The sequence below is a fragment of the Acanthochromis polyacanthus genome, chromosome 4 (assembly GCF_021347895.1).
Source record: "Acanthochromis polyacanthus isolate Apoly-LR-REF ecotype Palm Island chromosome 4, KAUST_Apoly_ChrSc, whole genome shotgun sequence".
Taxonomy (NCBI): domain Eukaryota; kingdom Metazoa; phylum Chordata; class Actinopteri; family Pomacentridae; genus Acanthochromis; species Acanthochromis polyacanthus.
The window spans coordinates 21995763-22008406 of NC_067116.1; the positions used below are offsets into that span (position 1 = coordinate 21995763).

Below are 12644 nucleotides of genomic sequence, written 5' to 3' on the forward strand. Positions count from 1 at the left end.
ATGCTATGTCTGCCTCCTAATTGCAGATTATTCAATACTTTTTTATTATCGTTTTAAATTGGTGCAGTATACACCAGTGGCGGTTTTTCACGGAGGCCAAGGGAAGCCTGGCTTCCCCAAAAAATATGCAAGAAAGAAAAAATATAAATAATCTTCACCACTATGTATTTCATGTTTTATATTTTTGTCATTCCTTGTTGTCAAAGCACTACATCAGGCATTTCTGCTTTGTGAGGAGCAAAACAGCGCCCCTCTTGTCAAGCTCTTTTTGTGCATTACACTACGTCTCTCATGCCCTCTGCGCTGTCTGTCTGTTCAGACCATAGACATAATAAAGAGTAGACGCCGCATCGACCGCTACTGCCTATTGGGGCTGACGAGACGTGGGGCCGCCATCTTGGTCCGGTCACCTGCTCCACTCAGCGCTGTTTGACAGCGCATTTAATCCATCTTAACTCTGAATATTAAACTGATTTTCACTCGTTTTTTATTTTTATTTTTTGCTGCAAACGTCATACATGCAGCTATGATACAGGACAAATGGTTCGGCGTATTTTAATATTCATAGCGGGAATAATAGATAATAATAATAATAGGTAATAGAATATTTTGATATTAAACTCGACTGTAGACAGGTATTTTGCAAACACTGTAAACACACGCACACACTAATATATGTTAGAGAAGCAGATAATGGCAGTAAAGTCAATTATTTTAATAATTTGAAGAGACAATATATGATTACACTATATATACATATATAAACAAAATACCAACTAATGAACACATATTCCTATATAAAACAATAGATAGAAGTTATATATCAGAGAAAATGAATATATATAAATCATAGATGGACTATCAACATCATTCACATATATATAGGCTATAATAGATAAAAGTTATATATCAGAGAAAATCATATTACATATATAAATCATGTATGGAGTATCAATATAGTCAATATATCAGAAAACTGACTAATGTGTTCATTAGTCAGTATTTTGTTTATATATGTATATATAGCTTAATCATATATTGTCTCTTCAAATTATTAAAATAATTGACTTTACTGCCATTATCTGCTTCTCTAACATATATTAGTGTATGTGTGTTTAGAGTGTTTGCAAAATACCTGTCTACAGTCGAGCTTAATATTAGAATATTCTATTACCTATTATTATTATTATTATCATCATCATCTATTATTTCCGCTATGAATATTAAAATACGCCAAGCCATTTGTCCTGTATCATAGCTACATGTATGACGTTTGCAGCAAAAAAAATAAATAAAAATAAAAAACACGTTATTCAGAGTTAAGATGGATTAAATGCACTGTCAAACAGCGCTGAGTGGAGCGGCTGACCGGACCAAGATGGCGGCCGTATTTCTCACTGCGCAGCACCCCGAGCGGCGTCTACTCTTTTACTCTTTTGTCTATGGTTCAGACCAACAGAGGTCAGCTTCGCCTTGCCTCCCTTAGAGAAAAAACAGCCCGTATTAGCCAATCAGATTGAAGCAAGGCTCATCGCTTAATGGTCGATGCATCATTAAAAAAACATAAGGGAGGCCAGATCAAATCTGGCTTCCAACCAATCACAAACTGTGATGAACAATACCCACACTAATGCAGCTGTCCCGCCAAGCGCCAGCAAGCCCACACACAACAAGCCATCAAGCCAGCCAGAGAATGGATGGTGACAGGGACCTTGAGTTTCTTGTAAAAAATGACTTCACAAAACTTCCATTTGAAGTTCAACTAAAAGTCAAAAGGGACGGTAGGCCAACTCCAAAGCTCAATCTAACTAAGTGTAGAGCTAATGGAAAAGCTCGCTCTTTTTGTGAAGCTAACTATGCCAGAAACGAGTGGCTAACGGGAAGTGCCAAGCTTAACCGGCTTTTCTGCTAGCCATGTCTCCTATTTAACCGGTCTACCGGCTCCCTGAACAACCCCTGGAGCACTTAACCTCTTTTTTTTCACTGAAATGAATGAGAAGTCGGTAGAATAAAGTTACTGTAACAGTAGGCTGATTTGTTTACATGAAAATAACAGTTAAAACACCGAATCTAATTTGTTGTTCACACTGGCTTCCTCGGTAATTTTGGTCACGGGCTGCCACTGGTATGCACCGCAAGAGTTGTCAATAACTCTGTTACAGGCTACATTATATGTGTATAAAGACAAGTAAAGCATTCTATTCTATTCTATTCTATTCTTAAACATCTACACATTGTTATTGTTACTATGGAGACGGTAAAATGATTTTTGTTCAAAGGTAAACAACATTGCTATGGATTCTATGTTTTTATTTGGTGACTTGAGCATCATCAGCCATTTTGAGATTGAACTCAGAGAGAGAGCAGGTTAGCATTAAGCTAATTGATCAAGAAAGAAGGAAAACCAGGACAATCTACAGGACTACGGGACTTCTTTATACTGCCAAGACATGGACAAGGTAAGAATATTAATCACTGATAACATTTAAATGTATTTCATTTATTTTGTTCTGTTTAAGATTTCAACTTGTTTGTATGCTATCTGCTCATTAGCATATACTGTGATGCTCGTTGGCCAACTTGTTAGTGTTAGCTAGCTAAAGTATAAAATTAGCCTCCCTGAGTCCAAAATGCACATTTATGTGTAATTATTATTATATAATTATTATTTTTTTATTCAGTTTTCTTTAATAATTAAGATACAGTCCTCAATAATGTTATATTTTTAATGTTTTTTAAGATATGTAGTAGCATTGATCACATTTCAAATAGTCTCTTTTTGCTGTTTAATTTCTTTTATTATTCTGTTGAATTTAATCTTGATAATAGAGTGCTTAAAAAGTTTTTTTAATTGTTTAAGGTATTTTGTAGCATTAATCACATTTCAAATAATCCCTTTTGCTATGTTGTTTTATTCTGTTGTCTTTAATGATTAAGATATAGTCCTCAATATTGTTATTCTTTAAACTTTTTAAGGTACTTTGTTTCATTAATCACAATCCAACCTGTCATTTTTACTACCTTTTTAATAAAATGATTATTCTGATGTCTTTCCTATTTAAGATATAGTTCTCAAAAATCTATTTTTTGAAGTATTTAATGTATTTTGTGGCATTAACAGCATTTAAAATTGTCCCTTCTCTTATGTTTTTTGTTATTCTGTAGTCTTTAATATTTAAGATATAGTTCTCAATAATGTTATTTTTCAAAATTTTTTAAGGTATTGTGTAATGTATTGTAATCACATTTTGAATTGTTGCTTTTACTAGCTGTTTTCTGTCTGTTGACCTCAATTTTATAATATAGTCTTTAATATTGTTTTTTTAAGTTTTAAGTTATTTTGCAACATTCATCACAGTTCACTTAAAATGTAGGACTACAGTCACTTTCTGACAAGTGAGGAAGTGCATTTTATTATTTGAATTGGTGATGTAAAGCTTTTTAAACAGGTTAAAAAATGGACTGGTTCAAATTTAGGGCACAGGGCAGATCAAACAATGCAGAGACATCGCCTAAGGACAGCCGCAAAGGAGAAGACTTCTCTCTCACCGTTTTACTCAGATAAAAGCAGTTGTATATGTATATGAACTGGGTAGTCATCCTTCTGTGAAGCACCACCTGCTGTCATGGTTTGATCTGAGCATTTGCTCCCCAGATATGTGCTGTTTAATGATGTAATTTGAATGTCGTTATGTTTCAGGGTTGTGTTAATGGTACTGAAGGTTGTTGTTTTGAAAATTAACACATTTTTTTCTGATAAACTGTCTCCCTCTGTAGCTCTGAGATGGACTGGTGACCTGTCCAGGGCGAACCCTCGCCCTGAGTCAGCTGAGATCCAACAGAGGATTGAGTGGTTTATAGATTATGCATAGATGGATGGAATTCTTCATTATTTCAAGAAAAATGCACAAGTTTTTGCTGACTATTAAATAGGTTTAAATAGTAAAACATGGAATGCATTGCTATTATATTTGGATTGGATTTAGTAATGTAACAGATTTGTGGAATATCTTTTTCATTTTAATCTAATACATCTAATGTATACATTTTTTGACAAACAAACCTTTTTGTGCTTGAAATGAAATGACAAATTTCCTCCAATTTCTCCCCTTCTTCCTCTCTCAACTCTCTAACCAGCGAAAGCGGGACAGCAGCCCAGCAGCCCCCCAGGAGCCTCCAGCCAAGCGGCCCTGCACCACCTCTGGCTCACAGCGTGGAGGCGAGGAACCATCCCGGCCGGAGGTCAGTCGTCCTAAACACTCTGCTGAAATGTGTTTTCACAGACAGCTGCCTCCTGTGAGGATAGCTTACTGTAACTGTAATAAGTACAACAAATGACCAAATGAAATCACCAGTCAGTCAGCATTTTTAGACAACAGTGTTTGACCACAAGTTATCTGTCACAGGTACGCGCTGCCCAGCCACAAAGGAGCACCAGCCCCCAGCCGTCCACCTCTGGCTCACTGCATTACCCTCCAGACCCTCAGATAAGTTTTATCCCCCTACCAGACACCTCAGAATCAGAATCAGACTATTATTCTGATTCTGATGTAGAGGGATATCTGGACACTGACTCTGACTCTGATTTCCAGGACGAGAGCAGCTCCAGCCCCCCGATGTCCAACTCTGGTGTGCAGGTGTACCAGCAAGCGAGGACGTCCCAGCAAGCCTCCGCCCCGGGAGAGGTCAGTAGCACACTGAAATGTCTACTTTGAGACAAGTGAATTTTGTCAAGTTAGTCTATAGTCATTTTTAAAAATACAGGAAAGGACTATTTGAAGAGCACAGTGTGTTACAGTCAGGACTCGATGGTGTCAGTGACGTTTGCAAGTCATCACAAACGTGTGTGAAACGTAAGATATATTCAGGAGCACATGTGTAAATAAGAAGTGCTACAAAATTCAGACCAAGGTGCCTCAGTTACGATGTTGTGTTCACTGATCCGAACCAGCGTTCCCCCCAAAACTGCCCCAAGAACTCAGCTCAAACCCTTTCCATCTTGTACACACTCTGCCTCCGTTTGCCAGTTTGGATGAAGGAACCGAAAGAGTGTCTTTTAAAAGAACCAACCTTAAGTGGGAGTAGATTATAAAGCCCTCCAGCACTCAGTCTGTATTGATGCAGGTTTTCTGACCACACTCCTCACAAATACAGCGTCTGTTGTTTCACACAATGGAGGTCCTCCTCTTAATGATTTCAGATTCATGATGTGTGTTTGAAAGCAGCATCTATGGAGTAATGTTTTGTTGGAATCGGTGAAATGACAGCAGAGTTATTTTGATACTTAAAGAGCTGCTGAGTCTTTCTGTGTCTATAACACAGCAGCCAGAGACCGAGAAAAGTGTCACCTAAATATATTCTTCTCCAAGTAAAATGATGAATTTACAAACAGTTTACAAGTTGGCCTATAGTAAAATAATGTCATTTTATTTGTTCTCTGTATTGTTTTATCTTCATCTACCACCAGTCTGAAGCAGAAATAATTACGCAAAATAGTGTAGCGTTTGTATTTCAATAGATTTTGATTGCACATTGTTTGATACATTTTCAGTGGGCTCCTAAAGGTTTTTGCTTATTTTTCAACTTAGTAACACTTGTGCTCATGAAGGAAAAAAATCCCTGACAACAAACTGTCCCTCACAGGAACCTCCAGGCCAGCCAGGGACGCGCTCCAGACCTGAGCCACCCCCCCTGGTGTGCAGGATGACAGCCCGCTGGTGGTCAGTATTCTTCTGAAAATGTTTCTGCACAGTGAACTGATTTCTGTGAAGGTTTTTAAAATGCGGGAAATAACAGGTTAAAGCACAACAGTTCACAACAAGCTCCGTGGAGGTTTTTATCGCCTCAAGAAAATATGGGTCATGATGTTTCTGCTATAAAAGTGACACCACGACCTCTCTCCTTACAAATGACACATTTTTCAGTGTGAAGCAGCTGAACCTGTTTCTTCCTTTGACCTCTCTGCTCATCTCTCCACAGGACCCGATCCGTCTGTTCAGCCACTACGGTGTTTGGGTCGAGGAGACAGGAACCCTGCCCATCGTGCACGTCCCGTCTCATTTTACACCCGCCCAGGCTGTTGAGGTACTGTTCTTGGTCCGGATGCTTTGGACTACTTCTCCTTTCAGACCTGAGATGTAGCCTTCCTTTCAGTGTCTAGCTGGTCAGGCATAGTGCACTTAGTGGCATATTCCATCGCCACACACCTTTAACTCTTAGTTTAGAGAACTTTCTTCCCCTCTCTTTTAGAAATTGCATGTAGAAGTTGAAATGATAAGTTTAGAATCTTTCATGTTAAGGATAGCTCTTTATTTTCCTCCTTTGAAAAAACAAAACAAAAAAAAATCTTTACACTGTAGAAACACGAATGATAAGGTTAGGACTCTATCAGTTAAGGATTTCTGAATCTTTCTGCACAGCTCTTTATTTTCCTTTAAAAAACAAAAAAAGACCAAAAAAAAAACTTTATAGAAACACTAATGATAAGGTTAGGACTCTATCAGTTAAGGATTTCTGAATCTTTCTGTGCAGCTCTTCATTTTCCTCCTTTCAAAAAAACAAAAAAGAACTAAAAATTTTTTTTTACTCTATAGAAACACGAATGATAAGGTTAGGACTCTATCAGTTAAGGATTTCAAAATCTTTCTGTGCAGCTCTTTCTTTTCCGGCTTTTAAAATAAACAGTTTGAAAGTTTGAAAACAGATGGAAAGAGCTTGAAGAGGGTCTTCAGAAATGTTCCATTCAAATCCATTTAAAGCTGTGTTTAGTTTTATTATATTGACTGAAGCACAGAAGGAGAAATCCCTCCATAATCCTCATTTCTAATATTAATTTTACTGTTTCCATCTCCATTTAAGATGTGATGAGAAATTAAATTTAAAAATAAGAATTCATAGACCACTTTCTATTGTTACTGTTATGTTTGCATGGAACATTTCAAAAGGGTCAGGGTTCTTCTGCTGCTCCACTGAACATCTAACATGATGGATTGATTGCTTTCTCCATGTGTGTGGCTACACCTGTAGCACATTCAGGGATGGTTGTGTTTTTAGTTTTCGGACCCAGCACAGCTCTAGACAATTTGAAGTTGTTCAGTAAAATATCTGTTTGATGCAAACAGTCATTTCCCCTATTTATGAGCCATTTCTTTGTAAAATGTACTTGTAAACCTTGCGCAAAAAATCTGCAAATGTTTGAGGTTCAGTGCAGCAGCAGAGACAGGGTAGGGTGGACCCTCTTCAAGCCCTTTATATCTGTGGAGATTGTAAAAGCAGGATAGACTTTAGGAGGGTCTTCAGGAAATGCTCCATCCAAATAATTTTTCATTGTTAGCATAGCATTTCTTGAAATTACATTTACAATATCTGATTTATTTTTTACATGTAAACAATGAGAGTCATATTAGCATGGAGCATTTCCAAAGGGTCGAGGTTAGGGAGGGTCAGACCCTCCTAAAGTCTTTATCCTCTTTTACAAATGTTTCTGTTTGATGACATTATTGTTCATAATAAGTCTTTTCTTTAGTTGATTGGAATTTTTGTTGCAAAATCTTCAAAGAAAAAAAAGTATCAATACTTTAGACAAAACACAAACAAAAAACGACAAATGTTTACGATGTTGCTCAGAAATGATGATAGTTTTAAAATGATTTTTTCTGTGTCTCTTTCACAATTTAACTAACAAACATATTGAGATAACAGGAGTATAAAAGCAGGAGATGACTTTAGGAGGGTCTTCAGGAAATGCTCCATCCAAATCACTTTTTCATTGTTATTATTGTAATTCTTGAAATTACATTTTCAACAACTAATCTATTTTTAACATGTAAACAATGAGAGTCATATTTTTATGGAGCATTTCCAAAGGGTCGAGGTTAGGGAGGGTCAGACCCTCCAAAAGTCTTTATCCTCTGTTACTCCTGTTACTGTTACTGAGTGATCTACAGAAAATTACAAACCAGTGCTCAGTTTAAATAGTTTCTGTAAACATTTGTAGACACTGAGGAATATTTTGAACAAAACTTTTCCTCCAGAATCTCTAACATGAATAATTGTAGGTACTCCAACACTTTTATGTTTAGATTTCCTACAAAAAGTCATTTTAAATCATTATTTTAAAATGTCTTTAAATGATGGAAAGAGCTTGAAGAGGGTCTTCAGAAATGTTCCATTCAAATCCATTTAAAGCTGTGTTTAGTTTTATTATACTGACTGAAGCACAGAAGGAGAAATCCCTCCATAATCCTCATTTCTAATATTAATTTTACTGTTTCCATCTCCATTTAAGATGTGATGAGAAATTAAATTTAAAAATAAGAATTCATAGACCACTTTCTATTGTTACTGTTATGTTTGCATGGAACATTTCAAAAGGGTCAGGGTTCTTCTGCTGCTCCACTGAACATCTAACATGATGGATTGATTGCTTTCTCCATGTGTGTGGCTACACCTGTAGCACATTCAGGGATGGTTGTGTTTTTAGTTTTTGGACCCAGCACAGCTCGAGACAATTTGAAGTTGTTCAGTAAAATATCTGTTTGATGCAAACAGTCATTTCCCCTATTTATGAGCCATGTCTTTGTAAAATGTACTTGTAAACCTTGCGCAAAAAATCTGCAAATGTTTGAGGTTCAGTGCAGCAGCAGAGACAGGGTAGGGTGGACCCTCTTCAAGCCCTTTATATCTGTGGAGATTGTAAAAGCAGGATAGACTTTAGGAGGGTCTTCAGGAAATGCTCCATCCAAATCATTTTTCATTGTTAGCATTGTAATTCTTGAAATGACATTTACAATATCTGATTGATTTTTACATTTAAACAATGAGAGTCATATTAGCATGGAGCATTTCCAAAGGGTTGAGGTTAGGGAGGGTCAGACCCTCCTAAAGTCTTTATCCTCTGTTACAAATGTTTCTGTTTGATGACACTATTGTTAAGTGTTTTCTGTCAGTTGTACATTTTACTGTAAATTTTCAAAGAAAAGTCATCCAAATTTTTGAATGAAGAAAAATGTTAAAGATGTCGCCCATTCATGGCACGTTTTGAAAAACATATTTAGGTAACAGGAGTATAAAAGCAGGATAGACTTTAGGAGGGTCTTCAGGAAATGCTCCATCCAAATATTTTTTCATTGTTAGTATCATATTTCTTCAAATGATATTTACAATATCTGATTGATTTTTACATTTAAACAATGAGAGTCATATTAGCATGGAGCATTTCCAAAGGGTTGAGGTTAGGGAGGGTCAGACCCTCCTAAAGTCTTTATCCTCTTTACAAATGTTTCTGTTTGATGACACTATTGTTAAGTGTTTTCTGTCAGTTGTACATTTTCCTGCAAATTTTCAAAGAAAAGCCATCCAAATTTTTGAATGAAGAAAAATGTTTAAGATGTCGCCCATTCATGACACGTTTTGAAAAACATATTTAGATAACAGGAGTATAAAAGCAGGAGATGACTTTAGGAGGGTCTTCAGGAAATGCTCCATCCAAATAATTTTCCATTGTTATCATTGTGATTCTACAAATTACATTTTCAACAATTAATCTATTTTGAAAATGTAAACAATGAGAGTCATATTTTAATGGAGCATTTCCAAAGGGTTGAGGTTAGGGAGGGTCAGACCCTCCTAAAGTCTTTATCCTCTTTTACAAATGTTTCTGTTTGATGACATTATTGTTCATAATAAGTCTTTTCTTTTGTTGATTGGAATTTTTGTTGCAAAATCTTCAAAGAAAAAAACGTATCAATACTTTAGACAAAAAACAAACAAAAAACGACAAATGTTTACGATGTTGCTCAGAAATGATAGTTTTAAAATGATTTTTTTCTGTGTCTCTTTCACAATTTAACTAACAAACATATTTAGATAACAGGAGTATAAAAGCAGGAGATGACTTTAGGAGGGTCTTCAGGAAATGCTCCATCCAAATCACTTTTTCATTGTTATTATTGTAATTCTTGAAATTACATTTTCAACAACTAATCTATTTTTAACATGTAAACAATGAGAGTCATATTAGCATGGAGCATTTCCAAAGGGTCGAGGTTAGGGAGGGTCAGACCCTCCTAAAGTCTTTATCCTCTGTTATTCCTGTTACTGTTACTGAGTGATCTACAGAAAACTACAAACCAGTGCTCAGTTTAAATAGTTTCTGTAAACATTTGTAGACACTGAGGAATATTTTGAACAAAACTTTTCCTCCAGAATCTCTAACATGAATAATTGTATGTACTCCAACACTTTTATGTTTAGATTTCCTACAAAAAGTCATTTTAAATCATTATTTCAAAATGTCTTTAAATGATGGAAAGAGCTTGAAGAGGGTCTTCAGAAATGTTCCATTCAAATCCATTTAAAGCTGTGTTTAGTTTTATTATATTGACTGAAGCACAGAAGGAGAAATTCTTCCATAATCCTCATTTCTAATATTAATTTTACTGTTTCCATCTCCATTTAAGATGTGATGAGAAATTAAATTTAAAAATAAGAATTCATAGACCACTTTCTATTGTTACTGTTATGTTTGCATGGAACATTTCAAAAGGGTCAGGGTTCTTCTGCTGCTCCACTGAACATCTAACATGATGGATTGATTGCTTTCTCCATGTGTGTGGCTACACCTGTAGCACATTCAGGGATGGTTGTGTTTTTAGTTTTCGGACCCAGCACAGCTCGAGACAATTTGAAGTTGTTCAGTAAAATATCTGTTTGATGCAAACAGTCATTTCCCCTATTTATGAGCCATTTCTTTGTAAAATGTACTTGTAAACCTTGTGCAAAAAAATCTGCAAATGTTTGAGGTTCAGTGCAGCAGCAGAGACAGGGTAGGGTGGACCCTCTTCAAGCCCTTTATATCTGTGGAGATTGTAAAAGCAGGATAGACTTTAGGAGGGTCTTCAGGAAATGCTCCATCCAAATCATTTTTCATTGTTAGCATAGCATTTCTTGAAATTACATTTACAATATCTGATTTATTTTTAACATGTAAACAATGAGAGTCATATTAGCATGGAGCATTTCCAAAGGGTCGAGGTTAGGGAGGGTCAGACCCTCCTAAAGTCTTTATCCTCTGTTACAAATGTTTCTGTTTGATGACATTATTGTTCATAATAAGTATTTTCTTTAGTTGATTGGAATTTTTGTTGCAAAATCTTCAAAGAAAAAAACGTATCAATACTTTAGACAAAAAACAAACAAAAAACGACAAATGTTTACGATGTTGCTCAGAAATGATGATAGTTTAAAAATGATTTTTTCTGTGTCTCTTTCACAATTTAACTAACAAACATATTGAGATAACAGGAGTATAAAAGCAGGATAGACTTTAGGAGGGTCTTCAGGAAATGCTCCATCCAAATCACTTTTTCATTGTTAGTATCATATTTCTTCAAATGACGTTTACAATATCTGATTGATTTTTAACATGTAAACAATGAGAGTCATATTTTTATGGAGCATTTCCAAAGGGTCGAGGTTAGGGAGGGTCAGACCCTCCTAAAGTCTTTATCCTCTGTTACTCCTGTTACTGTTACTGAGTGATCTACAGAAAATTACAAACCAGTGCTCAGTTTAAATAGTTTCTGTAAACATTTGTAGACACTGAGGAATATTTTGAACAAAACTTTTCCTCCAGAATCTCTAACATGAATAATTGTAGGTATTCCAACACTTTTATGTTTAGATTTCCTACAAAAAGTCATTTTAAATCATTATTTTAAAATGTCTTTAAATGATGGAAAGAGCTTGAAGAGGGTCTTCAGAAATGTTCCATTCAAATCCATTTAAAGCTGTGTTTAGTTTTATTATACTGACTGAAGCACAGAAGGAGAAATCCCTCCTTAATCCTCATTTCTAATATTAATTTTACTGTTTCCATCTCCATTTAAGATGTTATGAGAAATTAAATTTAAAAATAAGAATTCCTAGACCACTTTCTATTGTTACTGTTATGTTTGCATGGAACATTTCAAAAGGGTCAGGGTTCTTCTGCTGCTCCACTGAACATCTAACATGATGGATTGATTGCTTTCTCCATGTGTGTGGCTACACCTGTAGCACATTTAGGGATGGTTGTGTTTTTAGTTTTCGGACCCAGCACAGCTCTCGACATTTTGAAGTTGTTCAGTAAAATATCTGTTTGATGCAAACAGTCATTTCCCCTATTTATGAGCCATGTCTTTGTAAAATGTACTTGTAAACCTTGCGCAAAAAATCTGCAAATGTTTGAGGTTCAGTGCAGCAGCAGAGACAGGGTAGGGTGGACCCTCTTCAAGCCCTTTATATCTGTGGAGATTGTAAAAGCAGGATAGACTTTAGGAGGGTCTTCAGGAAATGCTCCATCCAAATCATTTTTCATTGTTAGCATTGTAATTCTTGAAATGACATTTACAATATCTGATTGATTTTTACATTTAAACAATGAGAGTCATATTAGCATGGAGCATTTCCAAAGGGTTGAGGTTAGGGAGGGTCAGACCCTCCTAAAGTCTTTATCCTCTTTTACAAATGTTTCTGTTTGATGACACTATTGTTAAGTGTTTTCTGTCAGTTGTACATTTTCCTGCAAATTTTCAAAGAAAAGTCATCCAAATTTTTGAATGAAGAAAAATGTTTAAGATGTCGCCCATTCATGGCACGTTTTG

The 12644-nt window shown here is 35.8% G+C and overlaps 1 long non-coding RNA gene across 1 annotated transcript; it reads right to left on the bottom strand.

Moving 5' to 3' along the window:
* Window positions 1–10349: 10349 nt before the first annotated feature.
* Window positions 10350–12438, bottom strand: LOC127533705 (uncharacterized). Its single transcript, XR_007941460.1, has 2 exons — window positions 12202–12438; window positions 10350–10772 (listed from the first exon to the last, which is right to left on the bottom strand). It is a non-coding gene; the product is annotated as an uncharacterized LOC127533705 (long non-coding RNA).
* Window positions 12439–12644: the final 206 nt, after the last annotated feature.